General features: G+C 46.0%; 1 long non-coding RNA gene across 1 annotated transcript in view; it reads left to right on the forward strand.

The window, feature by feature from the left end:
- Positions 1 to 415: 415 nt before the first annotated feature.
- The window catches only part of LOC147020591 (uncharacterized), a 103,395-nt gene continuing 86,142 nt past the window's right edge, over positions 416 to 17,668 (forward strand). The window contains exon 1 of the long non-coding RNA XR_015062096.1: positions 416 to 548. This is a non-coding gene — a long non-coding RNA (uncharacterized LOC147020591). The remainder of the gene's footprint in view (positions 549 to 17,668) is intronic.

Below are 17,668 nucleotides of genomic sequence, written 5' to 3' on the forward strand. Positions count from 1 at the left end.
ACAAGGTCACGAACTTATAAAATGTCAAAAAAATCAATAAATTGGGCATCGAGCTCCTAGGGTTTTCAACTGTTTCGAATGAAAGTTGGTATGCAAGTAGTGCTCTTCGAGTACTGCAACTTTCATCATTTACGTTTTTCCCGATTCCCGCCAGTTTGCCCGTGGCGTCCCCTCGAAGGTCAAAAAATAAAAAGGCGAACCGTGTACATTGCTCGTGAACCATCGCCGTCTCCAGACTTGTTGGTGTATATATTTGTGGTTAGTTTAGGATTTTTACGACACGTGATGGTGAGCGTTTACGACTCGTAAATTAACGTGTCTCTCCTTGTGGCAGCCGCTGGCGGTGTACCCACGTACCGTTGATGTAGTACACCTATGGTTTGATGGTTCTGCTGTTGCTCCCCCCCCCCCCCCCCCCCGTAGAACCACCATGAACGGGGAGCCACTTTTACTGCTGAGAGTTACTGTACATGTCATCGCTTCAAGAAGATTCAACAGAAAAATGAAAGCAAAGCTGCTGTTGTGGTGGATCAGCCAGTGGAACAGTGGTGAGTTTTGTTTGAAGAAGGCCTGGATGTTCTTAAGTTACTGTTGTTCAAAACTCCTAACTACTGTTTTGGAAATGACTGTTTCAGTACATTGCATGTAGGCCTATGTGAACCAGCGGTGTCGTTTCGGCCTAGCCTTCCTACCTGCCTGTGGCCTACTACACAGTACATACAAACTGGCATATGCTCGCCTGGGCCGAGAAAGAGTCAACAAACTGCATCTCACAAAGAATACTCGACTTTCAAAATGGCGTATGAATGTTAACGAGGCCTTTTGCGCATGTGTTTTCAGTGACCCGTTTCTATTCGTCCAGGTACTTTTAAGCTGCCATTGTTCGCACAAAACCTGTAAATGAAATAGTCTTTTCAAACATAATTTTCACCATTTAAATGAAAGAGTGGCAATTCCAAAATTGTCAACCATAATTGTTGTGTCCCAGGATACAAATCATACATACTAACATCGATGGGGAGCATGCGCCACTGCGGGTCGCTGTGTCCACTTTCCATCGGTACTCCAGTGGCCTCCGTCTGGCAATCCCCCAGGCAGATGCCTGGCCTATCTACATCTGCTATGGATAGGACATTCCAGGCACCCACCCAAAGGGACCGCCTCAGGTTAACCAGAGGAGATTGCCGTCTGGTGGATGACACCTCAGCACCACCCCGCCACACACCTCAATATTTTTTGCGGAGCGAATAGTTTTATGGTGGCCACAGTGCAAATCCTGCCAACAACCTCCTAGGGAAGGTAACCAACTGCAGGAAGTCATCCGGAGATGCAGTTAGCACAAGATATGGATGCCCATTGGCTCACAAGTAGCTCCTCCGTTCTTTGGCAGGTTTGGTTATTCAATTCTGCTGTACTGGGTGTTCATGTCCATACACCCTCCACACCAGGTCACTAATACTCGACCATGAACCAGTTAGTACGAGTTTACGTGTTACCCGTAGCAAGTCACAGATCTGATCTGTCCTGCCCTGACAATTCTACCTGTCCTCATCTTGATTGAAATCAAATTCACGGAAATATAGGAAATACAAGAAATATCCGTCAATGAGACTGAGAGGTGTTGAGTTCCTATAATTTCCTGTTTATACAAGCAAGTGGCCACAGTGGATATATAAAACACACACATACACACACGCTTCTCCTTTTAGTAATAGATGCAAATATCTGGTATAATTTCTCTTGTGGCTTTGGAACCAACCAAGCAATATATTTACAACAGCCCTCACAGTTCCCATAGTAGCTCCGACCCCACTCTCCTCCCAACATCATTAATAGTAAATATCATAATTTTAAACTTATCCAGATAGGTCCTTCCCATGTGTTCAGAAGCATTCAAACCAGATATGGCGTCTTCCTTGGGGAAGTCTACCTGATACATCCAGCTCCCATGTAAATATAGTTGGCGCAAGCTTTCAGTATTTTTCACGTCACGAAGATTTCCTTTACCGAAGAGCTGATTACCTTTACTTGGTAATGACACATCACCATGTTTCCAACTGCAGATGTTCATTAAATAAATCGCCAAGCCTACCATGTTCACAGGAGGCACTCGTGCAAGGTTCAAAGTCCATTCATTGGTAGTTATCCATCGAGGGTTTGGGTAGCACACGCCCGTCCACCCGGCCCTTGCACCGGCCCACGTAGTCGGGAGTTTGCATTACGAGCAGCTGCCTGTTCGGCGAGTTGAGAAAGTTTTCTAAGTCTTTTGCTCTGCAGAGACGGAGCCCTTTCCCTCATGTACTTTTCTAACTATTTTGGGCTTCTTTTTGAAGCTTTGTTAGCCATTTTAGGTGACACTCCTCATCTCGCACACACGATGCACTTTATGGTGCCCCCGAACACTGCCGTTTCTTGGAGTTTCTGCACGTGTGCATCGAGCATTCTGCAGCAGATTATGTCATTTCAAAAGTCGTGTATTATTTCTTGTTTATCCCAGGTCTGGAAACTGTAAACAGTCGAATATCACGAAAATCGATGCTCTGTCATTCTTATGATTTCAAAAGGTTAAATGATCTTATGGGTATGATTTCAGAAATCATCCCAAGTGAACAGATTCAACATGTGGAATTGAAAATATTTTGAGCGGAGGCGTATGCCAACACCTTATACAAACTGGGATCCTTACCTGGCTTGGACTCCGTCCATCGCGTGTAACATGAGCTACCCATTCCTGTCAGATTTTTGTCTTTCAGGAAACAATAACTTTTGCCGGAATAGCTACTGTGCTTGCAATCGACAGCACAACAATCAACGGTGTTTTATCGTGATTCCGCGAGTACGACGTGAAATTCTACGTGATGTTAGGCATCGTACGATGGGCTGCTTTCTCATGACATCATAAGCTGCCTTCCAAGATTTATTCTGGGGGTATCCATCCATCCATCCATCAGGACCATACTCTGTGCAGAACGTTGGTGCTGCCTAAGGGCCCTGTCACACCTTGACGTTTTCGCCAGCAATGGCAATGTATAAAAATGTATGTAAAACGTTGGCGTACGCTGAAATTTTGATGTTTTTTTTTTAAAGTTTTTGGCGTATTCATAACGTGTTGGTCGTTTGCATAACATATTAGTAACGGGCACAGAACGTTTCGTTGTGTTATACATAACTTTTACCAGCGAATGCTTACCTTGTGGTCAGCGTTCAAAACCTATGAGAAACGATAGTTCAACTTACCCTTTGCGCACTATACGTATCGCCGGCGAACTCGTGGTGTAGCCAGTTAAGAACTTGCCGGACGCTGATTGAAATCAAAACTGCCTGAGAATTTGAAATGTCAACATCGCAGTCACACCTTGACGATTTTGCCAGCGTATGCCATTCTCTGAAAAAATATGTTTACAACGCTAGGCACACGTCAAATACGCTATAGGTAAGTTGTGTATACGTTTAGAGTATGTTGGAAATCATTGAAGTACGCTGGCATATTACCTAGTCTGTTTGATACGTCGTGAAATTTCAAGCATGCTGAAAATTTTAAGATGTACTCGACGTAAGGCTCACATGTTTCGCATGCGTTGGCATCTGTTCCTAGCATGTTCCGCGATCGTTTTAAACATGGCGAACACACGTTACTTGTAGGTTACTCATAAGTCGAAGCACGTCAAGGTAATGGCCAACATACTTGAAACCAAATTTCTAACCGATGAGTAACGTGCTTTGAACAAATGAGTAGCGTCAGCTTAGCCTATGTTTTAACGTGCTTGGAAACTATGTATAACTGGCCTTGAACCAATGACTAGCGTGCTATGAACGTAAGAGTAACATGCGTTTAACCTATGAGTAGCATGTTTTGAACCTAAGTAAAATGTGCTTCTAACCTTTGATAACATGCGATGAACCTATTTGTAACGTATGTAAAACGCACATTGTTGTATGGAGACGAATTAAATTGACGTCTTCCGGACAACCATAGAACTTCCTGAAAGTGTTTCTAACTTACATCTACCGTGTACTGGCGTATTGGCAGCGTTTAGGGGAATTGGTATATACAAATGGGCTTCACAATAAAAACCCATCATTGTTCCAGACTCCATGGTGAGTGGATGTGAACGCCGGTAGTATCAATAGTAGCAGTACTATTACTAGTAGTAGGTGTGCATGACAGTAATAATAGTAGTGTTAGTAGCATTGGTAGTAGCTGTATGTCTATGTCAGTAGTAGTATGTGAGCGTGATGTAGAGGCTGTGGGGGATGATGGATCCTCGTTGCGTCAACTAATAGGAGAATACTTTGCACCATTGTTCGATGTTCTGTAAGGGCTAATTTTTTTTCCTCATTCTGAAGATGAAATATTTCTTCGTTTTACTATTGAAATTATTAAAAAAGACTTTGACAAATGCATAATGTACTAGTAATGAACACAGAACGCTTCGATAACTTATAGATTAGTTATACCAACGATTGCTTATCGTGTTTTAGGCGTCCACAACCTATGCCCAACGATATGGGGCAGGTGTTGTGTTTACTGGTGTTGGCGCAGTGCTGGTGTTGGCGCAGTGGTAAGGGCAGTGGCTTGGGACCCAAGAGGTCCTGAGTTCAAGCCCCGTTGGGACACTGAATTAATATATGTATGTATATGTATATATGTATGTATATATATATATATATATATATATATATATATATATATATATATATATATATATATATATATATATATATATATATATATATATATATATATATATATATATATATATATATATATATATATATATATATATATATATATATATATATATATATATATATATATATATATATATATATATATATATATATATATATATATATATATATATATATATATATATGTATGTATATATGTATATATGTATATATATTGTTGTGGTTACCAAATTCGCAAACCACCATTCAGGTCCCTTAGGTGAGATATCTCGGTAAGTATATGTGTAGTTAGGCCCAAACCCGTTGTCTAGAGGGAATAAATGTTATTCATGCGTGCTGCGACTCTTCAGGATAGCCGTTTTTCTTTTACTATCTTTATTTTGGACCAACCGCCATTGTTACCACCACCAATCACAACATCAACCACCCACCGCGGTGCCGCTTCACGTCACACCTCGCAACCGTCGCATCGCCACTGTTCTTGCGCCGCTTGTGGGTACCGGTGTTGGACTCGTGCAGGGCGCGCGCCGAACAGCGTGTACAAAACCACGGATTTTCCGCTCCAAAAACGGATCAAAAACGACACACGCCCACTTTTGTTCCGTCCAATCGGTGAGCGAGGGGCGATTTGGCCCCGCCTCCAGGGCGTTGGAGGGCGGTCGCTATATGCAAATTTATGGATCAAAAAGCATTCACGCCCACTTTTTCTCGGGCCAATGGGGAGCGAGGTGAAAGGTCGAAGGCAGGGGGTCAAAGATGAGAGAGCGAAGCCACGGGGCTTATATAAGCGGCTGCGTTCGTCAGTCCAGTCAGTTAAGACTTCGCAGTCGGTGGAGTTGGGAAGAAGAAGCAAGAAGGAGTTGGTCGTCGTCGTCGTCGTGTGCATTGGAGTCGGAGCGAAGAGGACGGAGCTGTGGAGAGGCGGCGAGGGCAGACGAGGGGGTGCTCGCGTCGTGCCGGGAGCTGCACACCAGGGAGGCCGACGGCACGACCTGGTCGAGGTGGAGACGCTCGTCGCGGGACTCGAGGCAGAGTAAAAATCCTCCTTTCCCCCGAGCATCAGCAACCCCCCTCCTGTTTTCCCCCCCCGCGCTGAGATAGTGCGACCAAGGGGGCCCCTTTCCCACCCCCTACCAGACACTGCCCGCGAGGCCCGCGGAGTTGAGGCACCATCGCCGCTCCGCGTCTCATCACCAGACGGGTAGGCCCGACCCGGTCTCGGCCTCAGGCCCGCCTCATCCTTGAGGGTGTTCTTTTTCTTGGTTTTGGATATGTGTTGTCGGCGCCGTCTGTGAAGTAAAATTGTATGTGTTGCCGTGTGCTCGCGTAATCGGTATTAGATCTGCATTGTCGCATTTGCTGTTTGTCTTCCTCTTTTCTATGTGCTTTTGGTGGAATTGTATATGTGCGCTTTCCGTTCATCGCGAATAAATGTGCTTTGTGTTGAACTGTTTCCCGCTTCGCTTCGTCATTTCTTTCATTGAATCCTCATCTTGCTTCACGTAAAGGGTTAGTAGTGGGCTGAATACGCCCGATAATTAATCGAACCGTCGAGGCTGACGATAACACCGCTCGGTTATCCCGATAGTACGGAACGGGTCGCTTAAGTGGCCCGTGTCCGAAGTCGACCTGCGGCGAGGTGCGATCGCCCGGTCTACCCTCCGTGTGGGTACTTAGGTAGGTCGAATTTGGCGAGCAACCCTATCCCACGCGGGGGCTGATTGGCTCGATCGCGGTGAGACTGAAAGGTCCACCCGTGACTGGTTCCCGGCGTTAGTCCGAGAGGGTCACGACTGGATTGTCCGTCCGGTGGGCGACGTGCCGCGATTCGAGTTACGTGGCCGTCAGCACGCCGGCGGGCGCGAATCCGTAACAATATATATAAATATAAATATATATATATATATAAATATATATAAACCAAGTCGAAAACACCAGGGGGTTGACTCAGCCTGCCATCCTTCCGAGGTCGGCGAAATGAGCACCAGTTGTACTGGGCCCGGTGTATGCCCCGGTTAGAATAGGTGTACCATATCCCTATGTGTCGTAAGAGGCGACCAGGGTTGCGTCAGGAAGGGCATCCGGCGTAAAAACCTATGCCAAATCATTATGCGGACAACAAAACGAATTTCCATACCGGATCGGTCGAGGCCCGGGTTACCAACGACCGCCACCGGTACCGGTGGTCAGCAGGGTACCAGTGGAAATTGTGCTTCTGCTGGGCGAAGGAGGAGAAGGAGACGGGGAAGGCGAGTCCGGAGGCAGTGGGAGAGGGGGAAGGGTAGAAGTGTGGAGGTGAGAGTTGGAACTCTGAATGTTGGGACGATGACTGGCAAAGGGCGAGAGTTGGCTGATATGATGGAGAGAAGAAAGGTGGACATACTGTGTGTACAAGAGACCAAGTGGATGGGGAGTAAGGCTAGGAGCATTGGAGGTGGTTTCAAACTGTTCTACCATGGTGTGGATGGGAGGAGAAATGGTGTCGGGATAATCCTGAAGGAAGATCATGTCAAGAGGGTATTGGAGGTGAGGAGGGTGTCTGACCGAGTGATGAGTGTGAAGTTGGAAATTGAAGGGGTGATGATGAATGTCATCAGTGCATATGCCCCACATATGGGGTGTGAGATGGAATTTAAAGAAGATTTCTGGAGTGAGTTAGATGAAGTGGTGGAGAGTGTATCCAAGGATGAAAGAGTGGTGATTGGAGCAGATTTCAATGGACATGTTGGGGAAGGGAATAAAGAGGATGAGGAGGTGATGGGGAGGTACGGTCTCAACAAGAGAAATGTGGAAGGGCGAATGGTGGTAGAGTTTGCAAAAGAATGGAAATGGCAGTGGTAAACACGTATTTCAAGAAGAAGGAGGAACACAGGGTGACATACAAGAGTGGAGGAAAGTGCACACAGGTGGATTACATCTTAAGTAGGAGATGCAACCTGAAAGAGATTAGTGACTGTAAGGTGGTGGCAGGGGAGAGTGTAGCTCGACAGCATCGATTGGTGGTCTGTAGGATGACTTTAGAGGTGAGGTTGAGGAAGAGAGTGAGGGCTGAACCAAGGACCAGATGGTGGAAGCTGAAGGAGGAAGACTGTTGCGTGAAATTTAGGGAGGAGGTGAGACAGGCGTTGGATGGTGGTAAAGATGGGTGGGATGATTGGGCAACGACAGCAGAAGTTGTGAGGGAGATAGCTAGGAAGGTACTTGGTGTGACATCTGGACAGAGGAAGGAAGATAAGGAGACTTGGTGGTGGAATGAGGAAGTACAGGAAAGTATAAGGAAGAAGGGGTTGGCGAAAAAGAAGTGGGATAGTCAGAGAGATGAAGAAAGTCGGCAGGAGTACAAGGAGTGGCGTCGAAAAGCAAAGAGAGGTGGCAAAGGCCAAGGAAAAGGCATATGACGAGCTGTATGAGAGGTTGGATACAAAAGAAGGGGAAAAGGATTTATACCGATTGGCAAGACAGAGGGACCGAGCTGGGAAGGATGTGCTGCAGGTTAGGGTGATAAAGGACGCAAATGGGAATGTGCTGACGAGCGAGGAGAGTGTGTTGAGAAGGTGGATGGAGTACTTTGAGGAGCTGATGAATGAAGAAAATGAGAGAGAGAGAAGGTTGGAAGAGGTGGAGATAGTGAATCTGGAAGTGGGGTGGATCAGTAAGGATGAAGTGAGGACTGCTATGAAGAAGATGAAAAGTGGAAAGGCGGTTGGCCCAGATGGTATACCAGTGGAGGCATGGAAGTGCTTAGGAGAGATGGCAGTGGGGTTGTTAACCAGATTGTTTAATAAAGTCTTGGAAAGTGAGAGGATGCCGGAGGAGTGGAGATTAAGTGTACTGGTTCCGATTTTCAAGAATAAGGGTGATGTGCAGAACTGGAAATTATAGAGGGATAAAGTTGTTAAGCCACACCATGAAGTTGTGGGAAAGAGTAGTGGAAGCTCGGTTGAGAGGAGAGGTGACGATCTGTGAGCAGCAATATGGGTTTATGCCAGGAAAGAGCACCACTGATGCGGTGTTTGCTTTGAGAATGTTGATGGAGAAGTATAGGGAAGGCCAGAAGGAGTTACATTGTGTGTTTGTGGATTTAGAGAAAGCTTATGATAGGGTGCCAAGAGAGGAGTTGTGGTATTGTATGAGGAAGTCGGGAGTGTTGGAGAAGTATGTGAGGATCGTGCAGGATATGTATGAGGACAGTGTGACAGCGGTGAGGTGTGCGGTAGGAATGACGGACCGGTTTAAGGTTAAAGTGGGATTGCACCAAGGATCGACTCTGAGCCCTTTCCTGTTTGCAATGGTGATGGACAGGTTGACGGACGAGATCAGACTGGAGTCCCCATGGACTATGATGTTCGCGGATGACATCATGATCTGTAGGGAGAGTAGGGAGCAGGCTGAATCGAGCCTTGAGAGGTGGAGGTACGCACTGGAGAGAAGGGGAATGTTAGTCAGTCGGAGTAAGACGGAGTACATGTGCGTAAATGAGAGGGAGGGTGGTGGTATGGTGCAGTTGCAAGGAGTTGAGGTGGGGAAGGTGGATTGGTTTAAATACTTGGGATCAACTGTCCAAAGTAACGGAGAGTGTGGGAGAGAAATGAAAAAGAGAGTGCAGGCAGGATGGAGTGGGTGGAGAAGAGTTGCAGGAGTGATTTGTGACAGAAGGGTAGCTGCAAGAGTGAAGGGGAAAGTATACAAGACGGTAGTGAGAGCAGCTATGTTGTATGGTTTGGAGGCGGTGGCGCTAACAAAAAGACAGGAAGCAGAGCTGGAGGTGGCAGAGTTAAAGATGCTGCGATTCTCGTTGGGAGTGACGAGGATGGATAGGATAAGAAATGAGTGTATTAGAGGGACAGCGCAGGTAGGACGGTTTGGAAACAAAGTGAGAGAGGTGAGATTGAGATGGTTTGGACATGTGCTCAGGAGGGAAGCGGAGTAAATCGGGAGAAGGATGTTGAAGATGGAGCCGCCAGGCAGGAGGAGAAGAGGAATGCCAAAGAAGAGGTTCATGGATGCGGTGAGGACGGACATGCGGGTGGTTGGAGTGTCAATGGAAGATGTGGAGGATAGAGCGAAATGGAGACGGTTGGTCCGCTGTGGCGACCCCTAACGGGAGCAAGCCGAAAGAGGAAGAAGAAGAAGAAGAACCTATGCCCAACGATAGTCGAGCGTATGCATAACGTGGGAGCGCATCGTTTACGATTACGTGACGTTTGCTATCCATTGACTGCCACTAAACTATTTTAATAAACGGCTGTCACTCGGCTATTGTTTTTTGACGCTGGTGCTCAGCAATTGAATTCGTTTCCATTGAACGAGTCAAATCGCTTCCACTGGATTATTGAAATGATTTAATAATAATGCTTGGTTATCCTTGGACCCACTCTGGCTCGCAGCTCGTCGAACATCGCTGGAGGCATTCGCAGGAAGTTGATGAAGGATGCATGGTCCTCGTTCCGGAGTTCCACCATGAGCTGGTCATATATGCCGTAATGGCATCGCCTCCCAATCCTTGGTCTCACCCAGTTCCTTCTCCTCCGTTCACGTCTTCTTCTCCCGGCTCTATTGGCACGCAACTGGTGCAGTGTCAACTCGATGAGGTCATGTTGATGTTCGAGGACAGGTAGGTATTGTCGTCTCAGCGTTGCCGTATCCTCCATCTCTCGGAATGACATCGACATGTACTCACCACGAAGTCTAAAATAAAGACGGGTTCCTCCTGCGAAGCCTCTTTTTATATACCAATTTCCCTAATCGCTGCGAATAAGTCATTCTACGTCAGCTGTTTGTTAGAAACGCGTTCAGTAAGTTCTGTGGTCGTCTTGAAGACGTCAAATATGTCTACATACTTATTTGTTCGTTGGACATGCTCTACAACTAATTCCCAAGCACATTACTCATAGATTATAAATAAGTCACAGGTTCCCTAAACATTACTTTGATGTGTTTCGATGTATGAGAAACTTTCTAGTAGCGCGTTGCAAGCTGTGAACAACGTTCGTGTAGCATGCTTACAAAACGTTACCTATAGTTTATGAATAAGTTTCAGGTATGCAAATGTAACCTCAACGTGTTTCCACATATGAGTAACGTATAAATAACGTGTGTCAATGATCACATAACGTGCCTAAACCTTATGGCCAGCGTAGCGGAACGTGTGAGCCAAACACCGAGAACGTCGTAAAATTTTAAGCATACAAAAATTTGAGAAAAACCACAAAGTTCAACGATTAAAGCCAGCGTACAACGACTTATGGCAATGTTTTTCAGCGTGCTCTTAACGTATACAAAACCTACCCATAACGTATTAGACGTGTGCCAGCGTATTAGGCAAATTTTTCATAAATCGGCATAGGTTGGCTAAATCGTCAAGGTGTGACAGCCCCTTAAGCAGTCTCCTTAGCTATTGGGTGCAATCCTGGACGGGTCGCCACTCCGACACAGGATACCAGCAAGCTGGTACTCATTTTGCCAACCTCAGAATGATGATGGGCAGAGTCAACCCCACCTGGTATTGATTCAACAGCCAGGTGGGATTTGAACTCAGGATCTGTTTATCGCAAGCCCACCACCATAACCATTCAGCCAACAGCAGGCATTCTGGGGGTATGGTGGCCATTTTGCTACCTCGGTGATCGTATGATATGCAGTTGGTTGTGGATGCAATTTTATCGGTTTGGTATGCCGGACGTCGTCATTTGGGAAATTTCCTTCTGCTTATCACGTTCTTTTGCCTGTGAAAATATTCCTTTGTTCACTCAGTGTACAAATCCCTTTAATCAGATGGACAGATGGCTATGAAAGAGGTGTGGCAAGCACCATAAAAACAGAGGCAGTGATTCTACCTGTCCTCATCTTGTGTCAAAGTTTACTGTTCGATTGTTTCCATGCTTCCAGTTCCAGTGTATTTGGCAGTCCTTCTATAAAGTTGATGTCAATGTTTTTTGCAGTACTGCAGCACATTATATTTTGTGTATGAAGCAATGTAATTATGTAAGTTTTTTACGAGTCATGACGGTGAATAAAAGTAGCAATCCCGTTTTAAGAAAAACAAAAAACGATTAAAATCCAGGACAGAACTAGCAGTACGAGCAGAAGTACCCTCCTTATGGGCGACCTTGTTCCAAGCGTGCAGCACATTCTTCTGACGCATCCCTTTCTTTGGGCAGTTTTTCGGCAACAGACCGCTGCCTCGATCACTATCAGAAATTAAAATGACCCAGGTTATGTACATGAATCAAAAACATACCGACTGCTTATGTGCATCTATATTTTAAAGCAGGAGTGCCCGTCCGTCGGACCCTGAAGTATTCCTAGCCCCGCCAAACCTGTGCAATGTTTTGGGGTCCCAGCCGGTGTCCGATGGTGGGTGAGAGTTTTCATCAATTCCCCAATCCAATGATTAATTCGAGTTTTGATCCGTACCAAGATGCTCCCGATCCAGATGTAATGTCAGAACGGCGTTTACATTCGTTGACCTCGCGTGTTTGTAATCTTGTATTTTGTTAAATTAATGGTATGGTATTGACTTGTGATTGGAATGGTGAGAGAGAGAGAGAGAGAGAGAGAGAGAGAGAGAGAGAGAGAGAGAGAGAGAGAGAGAGAGAGAGAGAGAGAGAGAGAGAGAGAGAGAGAGAGAGAGAGATATATATATATATATATATATATATATATATATATATATATATATATATATATATATATATATATATATATATATATATATATATATATATATATATAGAGAGAGAGAGATATATATATATATATATATATATATATATATATATATATATATATAGAGAGAGATATATATATATATATATATATATATATATATATATATATATATATATATATATATATATATATATATATATATATATATATATATATATAGAGAGAGAGATATAGAGAGAGATATAGAGAGAGATATAGAGAGATATATATATATATATATATATATATATATATATATATATATATATATATATATATATATATATATATATATATATATATATATATATATATATATAGAGAGATAGAGAGATATATATATAGAGAGAGAGAGAGAGAGAGAGAGAGAGAGAGAGAGAGAGAGAGAGAGAGAGAGAGAGAGAGAGAGAGAGAGAGATAGATAGATATATATATATATATATATATATATATATATATATATATATATATATATATATATATATATATATATATATATATATATATATATATATATATATAGAGAGAGATATAGATAGATATAGAGATATATATATATATATATATATATATAGAGAGAGAGATATATATATATATATAGATATATATATATATATATATATATATATATATATATATATATATAGAGAGAGATAGAGAGATAGAGAGATAGAGAGAGAGAGAGAGAGAGAGAGAGAGAGAGAGAGAGAGAGAGAGAGAGAGAGAGAGAGAGAGAGAGAGAGAGAGAGAGAGAGATATATATATATATATATATATATATATATATATATATATATATATATATATATATATATATATATATAGATATTGTTGTGGTTACCAAATTCGCAAACCACCATTCAGGTCCCTTAGGTGAGGTATCTCGGTAAGTGCATGTGTAGTTAGGCCCAAACCCGTTGTCTAGTGGGAATACATGTCATTTATGCGAGCTGCGACTCTTCAGGATAGCCGTTTTTCTTTTACTATCTTTATTTTGGACCAACCGCCATGATTACCACCACAACCACAACATCAACCACCAACCACAACACCGCTTCACCACAACCGCCACGACCTTCACGTCACACCTCGCAACCGTAGCATCGCCACCGTTCTTGCCCCGCTGTGGGTACCGGTGTTGGACTCGTGCAGGGCGCACGTTGAACAGCGTGTACAAAATCACGGATTTTGTGCTTCAAAAACGGATCAAAAACGACACACGCCCACTTTTTGCCGTCCAATCGGTGAGCGAGGGGCGATTTGGCCCCGCCTCCAGAACGATCGATATATGCAAATTTGTGGATCAAAAGCCTTCACGCCCACTTTTTCTCGGGCCAATGGGGAGCGAGGTGAAAGGTCAAAGGGAGGGGGTCAAAGGCGAAGCTACGGGGGATAAAAGGACCGTGTTCGTCAGTCAGAGCAGTGTGGAAGTCTGGAGCCCGAAGCCTGCAGTAGCTGGAGAAGCTGAAGAGAGTCGAACGAGGAGATCCCAAAGAAGAGTCCAGGGTGGAGAGTCCAGAGGCGGAGAGGCGGCAGCGGCGAAGGCAGACGAGGGGGTGCTCGCGACGGTGCCGGGAGCTGCACGCCCGAGGAAGGCCGGCAGCGCGACCTGGCCGAGGTGGAGACGCACACCAGGGATAATAAAGATCCTCTATACCCCGAGCATCAGCAACCCCCTCCTGTTTCCCCCCGCGCTGAGATAGTGCGACCAAGGGGGCCCCTTTCCCACCCCCTGCCAGGCACTGTCCGCGAGGTCCGCGGAGTGAGGCGCCATCGCCGCTCCGCGTCTCATCACCAGACGGGTAGGCGCGACCCGGTCTCGGCCTCAGGCCCGCCTCATTCTTGAGGGTATTCTTTCCTTGGTTTTGGGTATGTGTTGTCGGCGCCGTCTGTGAAGTAGAATTGTATAAGTGTTGCCGTGTGCTCGGTAGTCGGTATTAGCTCTGCATTGTTTTCGCTTTTATATTTGCTTTTTGTGTAAATGGAATTGTGTTTTTTCTGTGTGCATTTGGTGGAATTGTATTTGTGTGCTTCCCGTGTGCCGCGAATAAATGTGCTTTATTATTGAACTGTTCTCCCGCTTCGCTTCGTCTTTTCCTCCATTGAATCCTCATCTTGCTTCACGTAAAGGGTTGGTAGTGGGCTGAATACGCCCGATAATTAATCGAACCGTCGAGGTCGACGATAACACCGCTCGGTTATTCTGATAGTACGGAACGGGTCGCTTAAGTGGCCCGTGTCCGAAGTCGACCTGCGGCGAGGTGCGATCGCCCGGTCTACCCTCCGCGTGGGTACTTAGGTAGGTCGAATTTGGCGAGCAACCCTATCCCACGCGGGGGCTGATTGGCTCGATCGCGGTGAGACCGAAAGGTCCACCCGTGACTGGTTCCCGGCGTTAGTCCGAGAGGGTCACGACTGGATTGTCCGTCCGGTGGGCGACGTGCCGCGATTCGAGTTACGTGGCCGTTCGCACGCCGGCGGGCGCGAAATCCGCAACACTGGTGTCAGGTCGTGCGATACAAATTCATCGCCCTCCTCGCGGCACTGGTAACGGAGAACAGGAAAACGGGCTCTCCTGTCTCCGGCTAAATTCACAGGAATCGGTCCAGGGGTGAGAGAAGCGACCCCCGATTCCCTCCAAATTACGAGCGAGCTAAATTAACCCTTCACGAGAAGCAAGATGGCGTCTCAAGGCGAGCGGGTGCCGGGTGGATTAGGTATGTGTAATAGTAATGTAGAATCCATGGCTCAGGACGAGATCACCGTGCAAGAGAAACCCGTACCAGAAGGTTGGGAAAGGCATCGATGCCGTTCATCTGGTCGGTTTTTTTATTATAACCCCACCACTAAATGTAGTCAGTGGGAGTGGCCAGGGCAGGTGACGATACAGCACGTTATGGAACTCGTGCAGAGCATAAATGACAAACTGGATTACAGGAATGCCGAAATGAAAGAAAGGAACAACGAAATGAAGAGAAATACGCAACAAATGGAAAATAAAAAAATGGATGGAAACGCACTCGAAGCGAAAAACCAAATGAAAGAAATGCGGGGTGAGATGCAGAGCATGGGCATAGGCCTGCAGGCAGTCATTATGGCAATGGCGAGGAGCGAAACGCGGATCACGGGCGAGAAAATGGCGCTGCCACGTGCTGGGACGAACGAGCTGGGGGGGAGTGCAACGGCTGTCAGACCCGCGGTCGGGGCGGGCGAGAAAATAATTCGGGAGACGTGTAAGACGAGACACGAGGTAAAGAAGGTATTAGAAAAATTAAAAGAAAGCCAGGAGGAGACAGAGGAGGGATTGAAGGTAGAAACGGTGGAGTGTGAGAAAAGACTTCAAGACGAAGAGAGTTGATAAGCTGGGACTGGAGGGAAAAACGGAGACAGAGGAACTGGGAAGACGGGTAGAAAACCACAAGCGCAAGCCGGAAGAACAGTTAGAAGCCAAAGCAAAGTCTGAGTGTGCGGAGATGAGAAAGGAATTGGAAAAGAAAGTTTCTGAGTTACAGAAACACCAAAACAAAGAGAGGGAACTACAAAACGAACTGAGAGTGTTAAAAGAGGAAAGGAAGAGAACGGAAAATGAAACTTTAAGAAACCACACTGTACAGATCGAACAGCTGGAAGCGAAGGCCAGACGAAAGAATGAGGAACAAGAAAGAGTAATGAAGGAAGAACGAATGAGACAGGAGAAAGAAATCAGTCAGTTGAAAGAAATGACGAGATTGCAGAAGGAGGAACAAGAAAGACAGTGGAATAGAAAACTGAAAGAGTATGAATTTGAAACTGAACGACAAAAGGAAAAAATAGGTTTGAATACGAGGAGAAAGTAAAGGAGCAAGGAATGAAGCAGGAAGGAGAAATCAGGAGATTGAAGGACACAACGAGATTGGAGAGGGAAGAACGAGAGGAACAATGGAATAGAAAACAAAAAGAACATGAATCTGAGGTTGACCAATTGGAAGAAAAGCTGAGGCTGGAGTACGAGATAGACAAAGAACAGCGAATGAAACACAAACAGGAGATTAACCAAATGAAGAAAACCATGAAACTGGAGAAGGAAGGACAGGAGAGGAAACGAGGAAGAGTAATGAGACAGCAGCAAATGAAACACAAAAAGGAGATTAACCAAATGAAGCAAACCATGAAACTGGAGAAGGAAGGACAGGAGAGGAAACGAGGAAGAGTAGTGAGAGAACAGCGAATGAAACACAGGAAGGAAATGAGCCTATTGAAAGAAACGATGAGATTGGAAAACAAAGAGCAGGAGGAACAGTGGGAAAGAAAACAACAACTCTATGAGTGTGAAATTGAACAACTAAAACGGAGGGAGAACGAACAGCTAATGGGGCTCAGAGAGAAAGAACGACTCAGATGGGAAAGGAAAAGGAACCAGGAAGAGACAGAAAAAAGGAACCAGGAGAGAAAATGTATAGAGACACGGGAGACAGAAAAATAGAGGAGAGACTGCACGATGAAGACGGGGTGAGTGACGCACACACACACACAGAGGTAGTGGAGGACAATGGGGGTGAGCTCGCGGAGCGTGCAGGGACCCGGTGCGAGCACCTGGATGGCCTCCTCCAGGAACGAGGGGAGGGAGTATGCCCCCTTGAGGTGAGTCACGACCAGGTGAGTTCGGTCGTGCTTTGCGAGGTTGAGGGGACGGGTGCTGTGGACGGGTGCACGGAGAGCTTGGGGGGTATAGAGGCCCCGGAGACCCTTGTGGGACACGAATCCCCAGTGTGGTTGTCCCTGTGTGTGTGGTGCAAGGTGTGAGTGCGTCCCCGTGTGTGGAAGCGACCCCGTGTGTGAGTGGTGTGGTGGCGATGGTGCCGGAGTACGTGCTTCCCAGCACGCTGTGTGTGAGTGAGGCACGGAGTATGGATGAGACACCGCGGTTGAGTGCCCCCGCGTGTGTGGATGAGGCACCGTGTATGAGTGTCGCCGTGTGTGTGAGTGAGGCACCGCGGGTGTGTGCCCCCGCGTGTGTGAGTGAGGCACGGTGTGTGGATGAGGCACCGCGGGTGAGTGCCCCCGCGTGTGTAAGTAGTATGGTTTGTGTGAGTGGTGAGGCACCGTGCGTGAGTGAACGGCCGTGTGCAAGGTCGCTGTGTGCAAGGGAGACCGTGTGTGTGAGAGAGCGGTATGAGAGGGAGATGTCGGTTGGCATGCGGGAGCACGCAGCCGCGTCTCCCGGTGTGAATGTGATGGAGTGGACTGTGTGCGTCGTAACACGCAGGTGTGCGTGGGTTGAATGGAG

Source organism: Eptatretus burgeri, chromosome 9, assembly GCF_056783735.1.
Source record: "Eptatretus burgeri isolate ZD-2024b chromosome 9, Ebu_testis_v1, whole genome shotgun sequence".
NCBI lineage: Eukaryota > Metazoa > Chordata > Myxini > Myxiniformes > Myxinidae > Eptatretus > Eptatretus burgeri.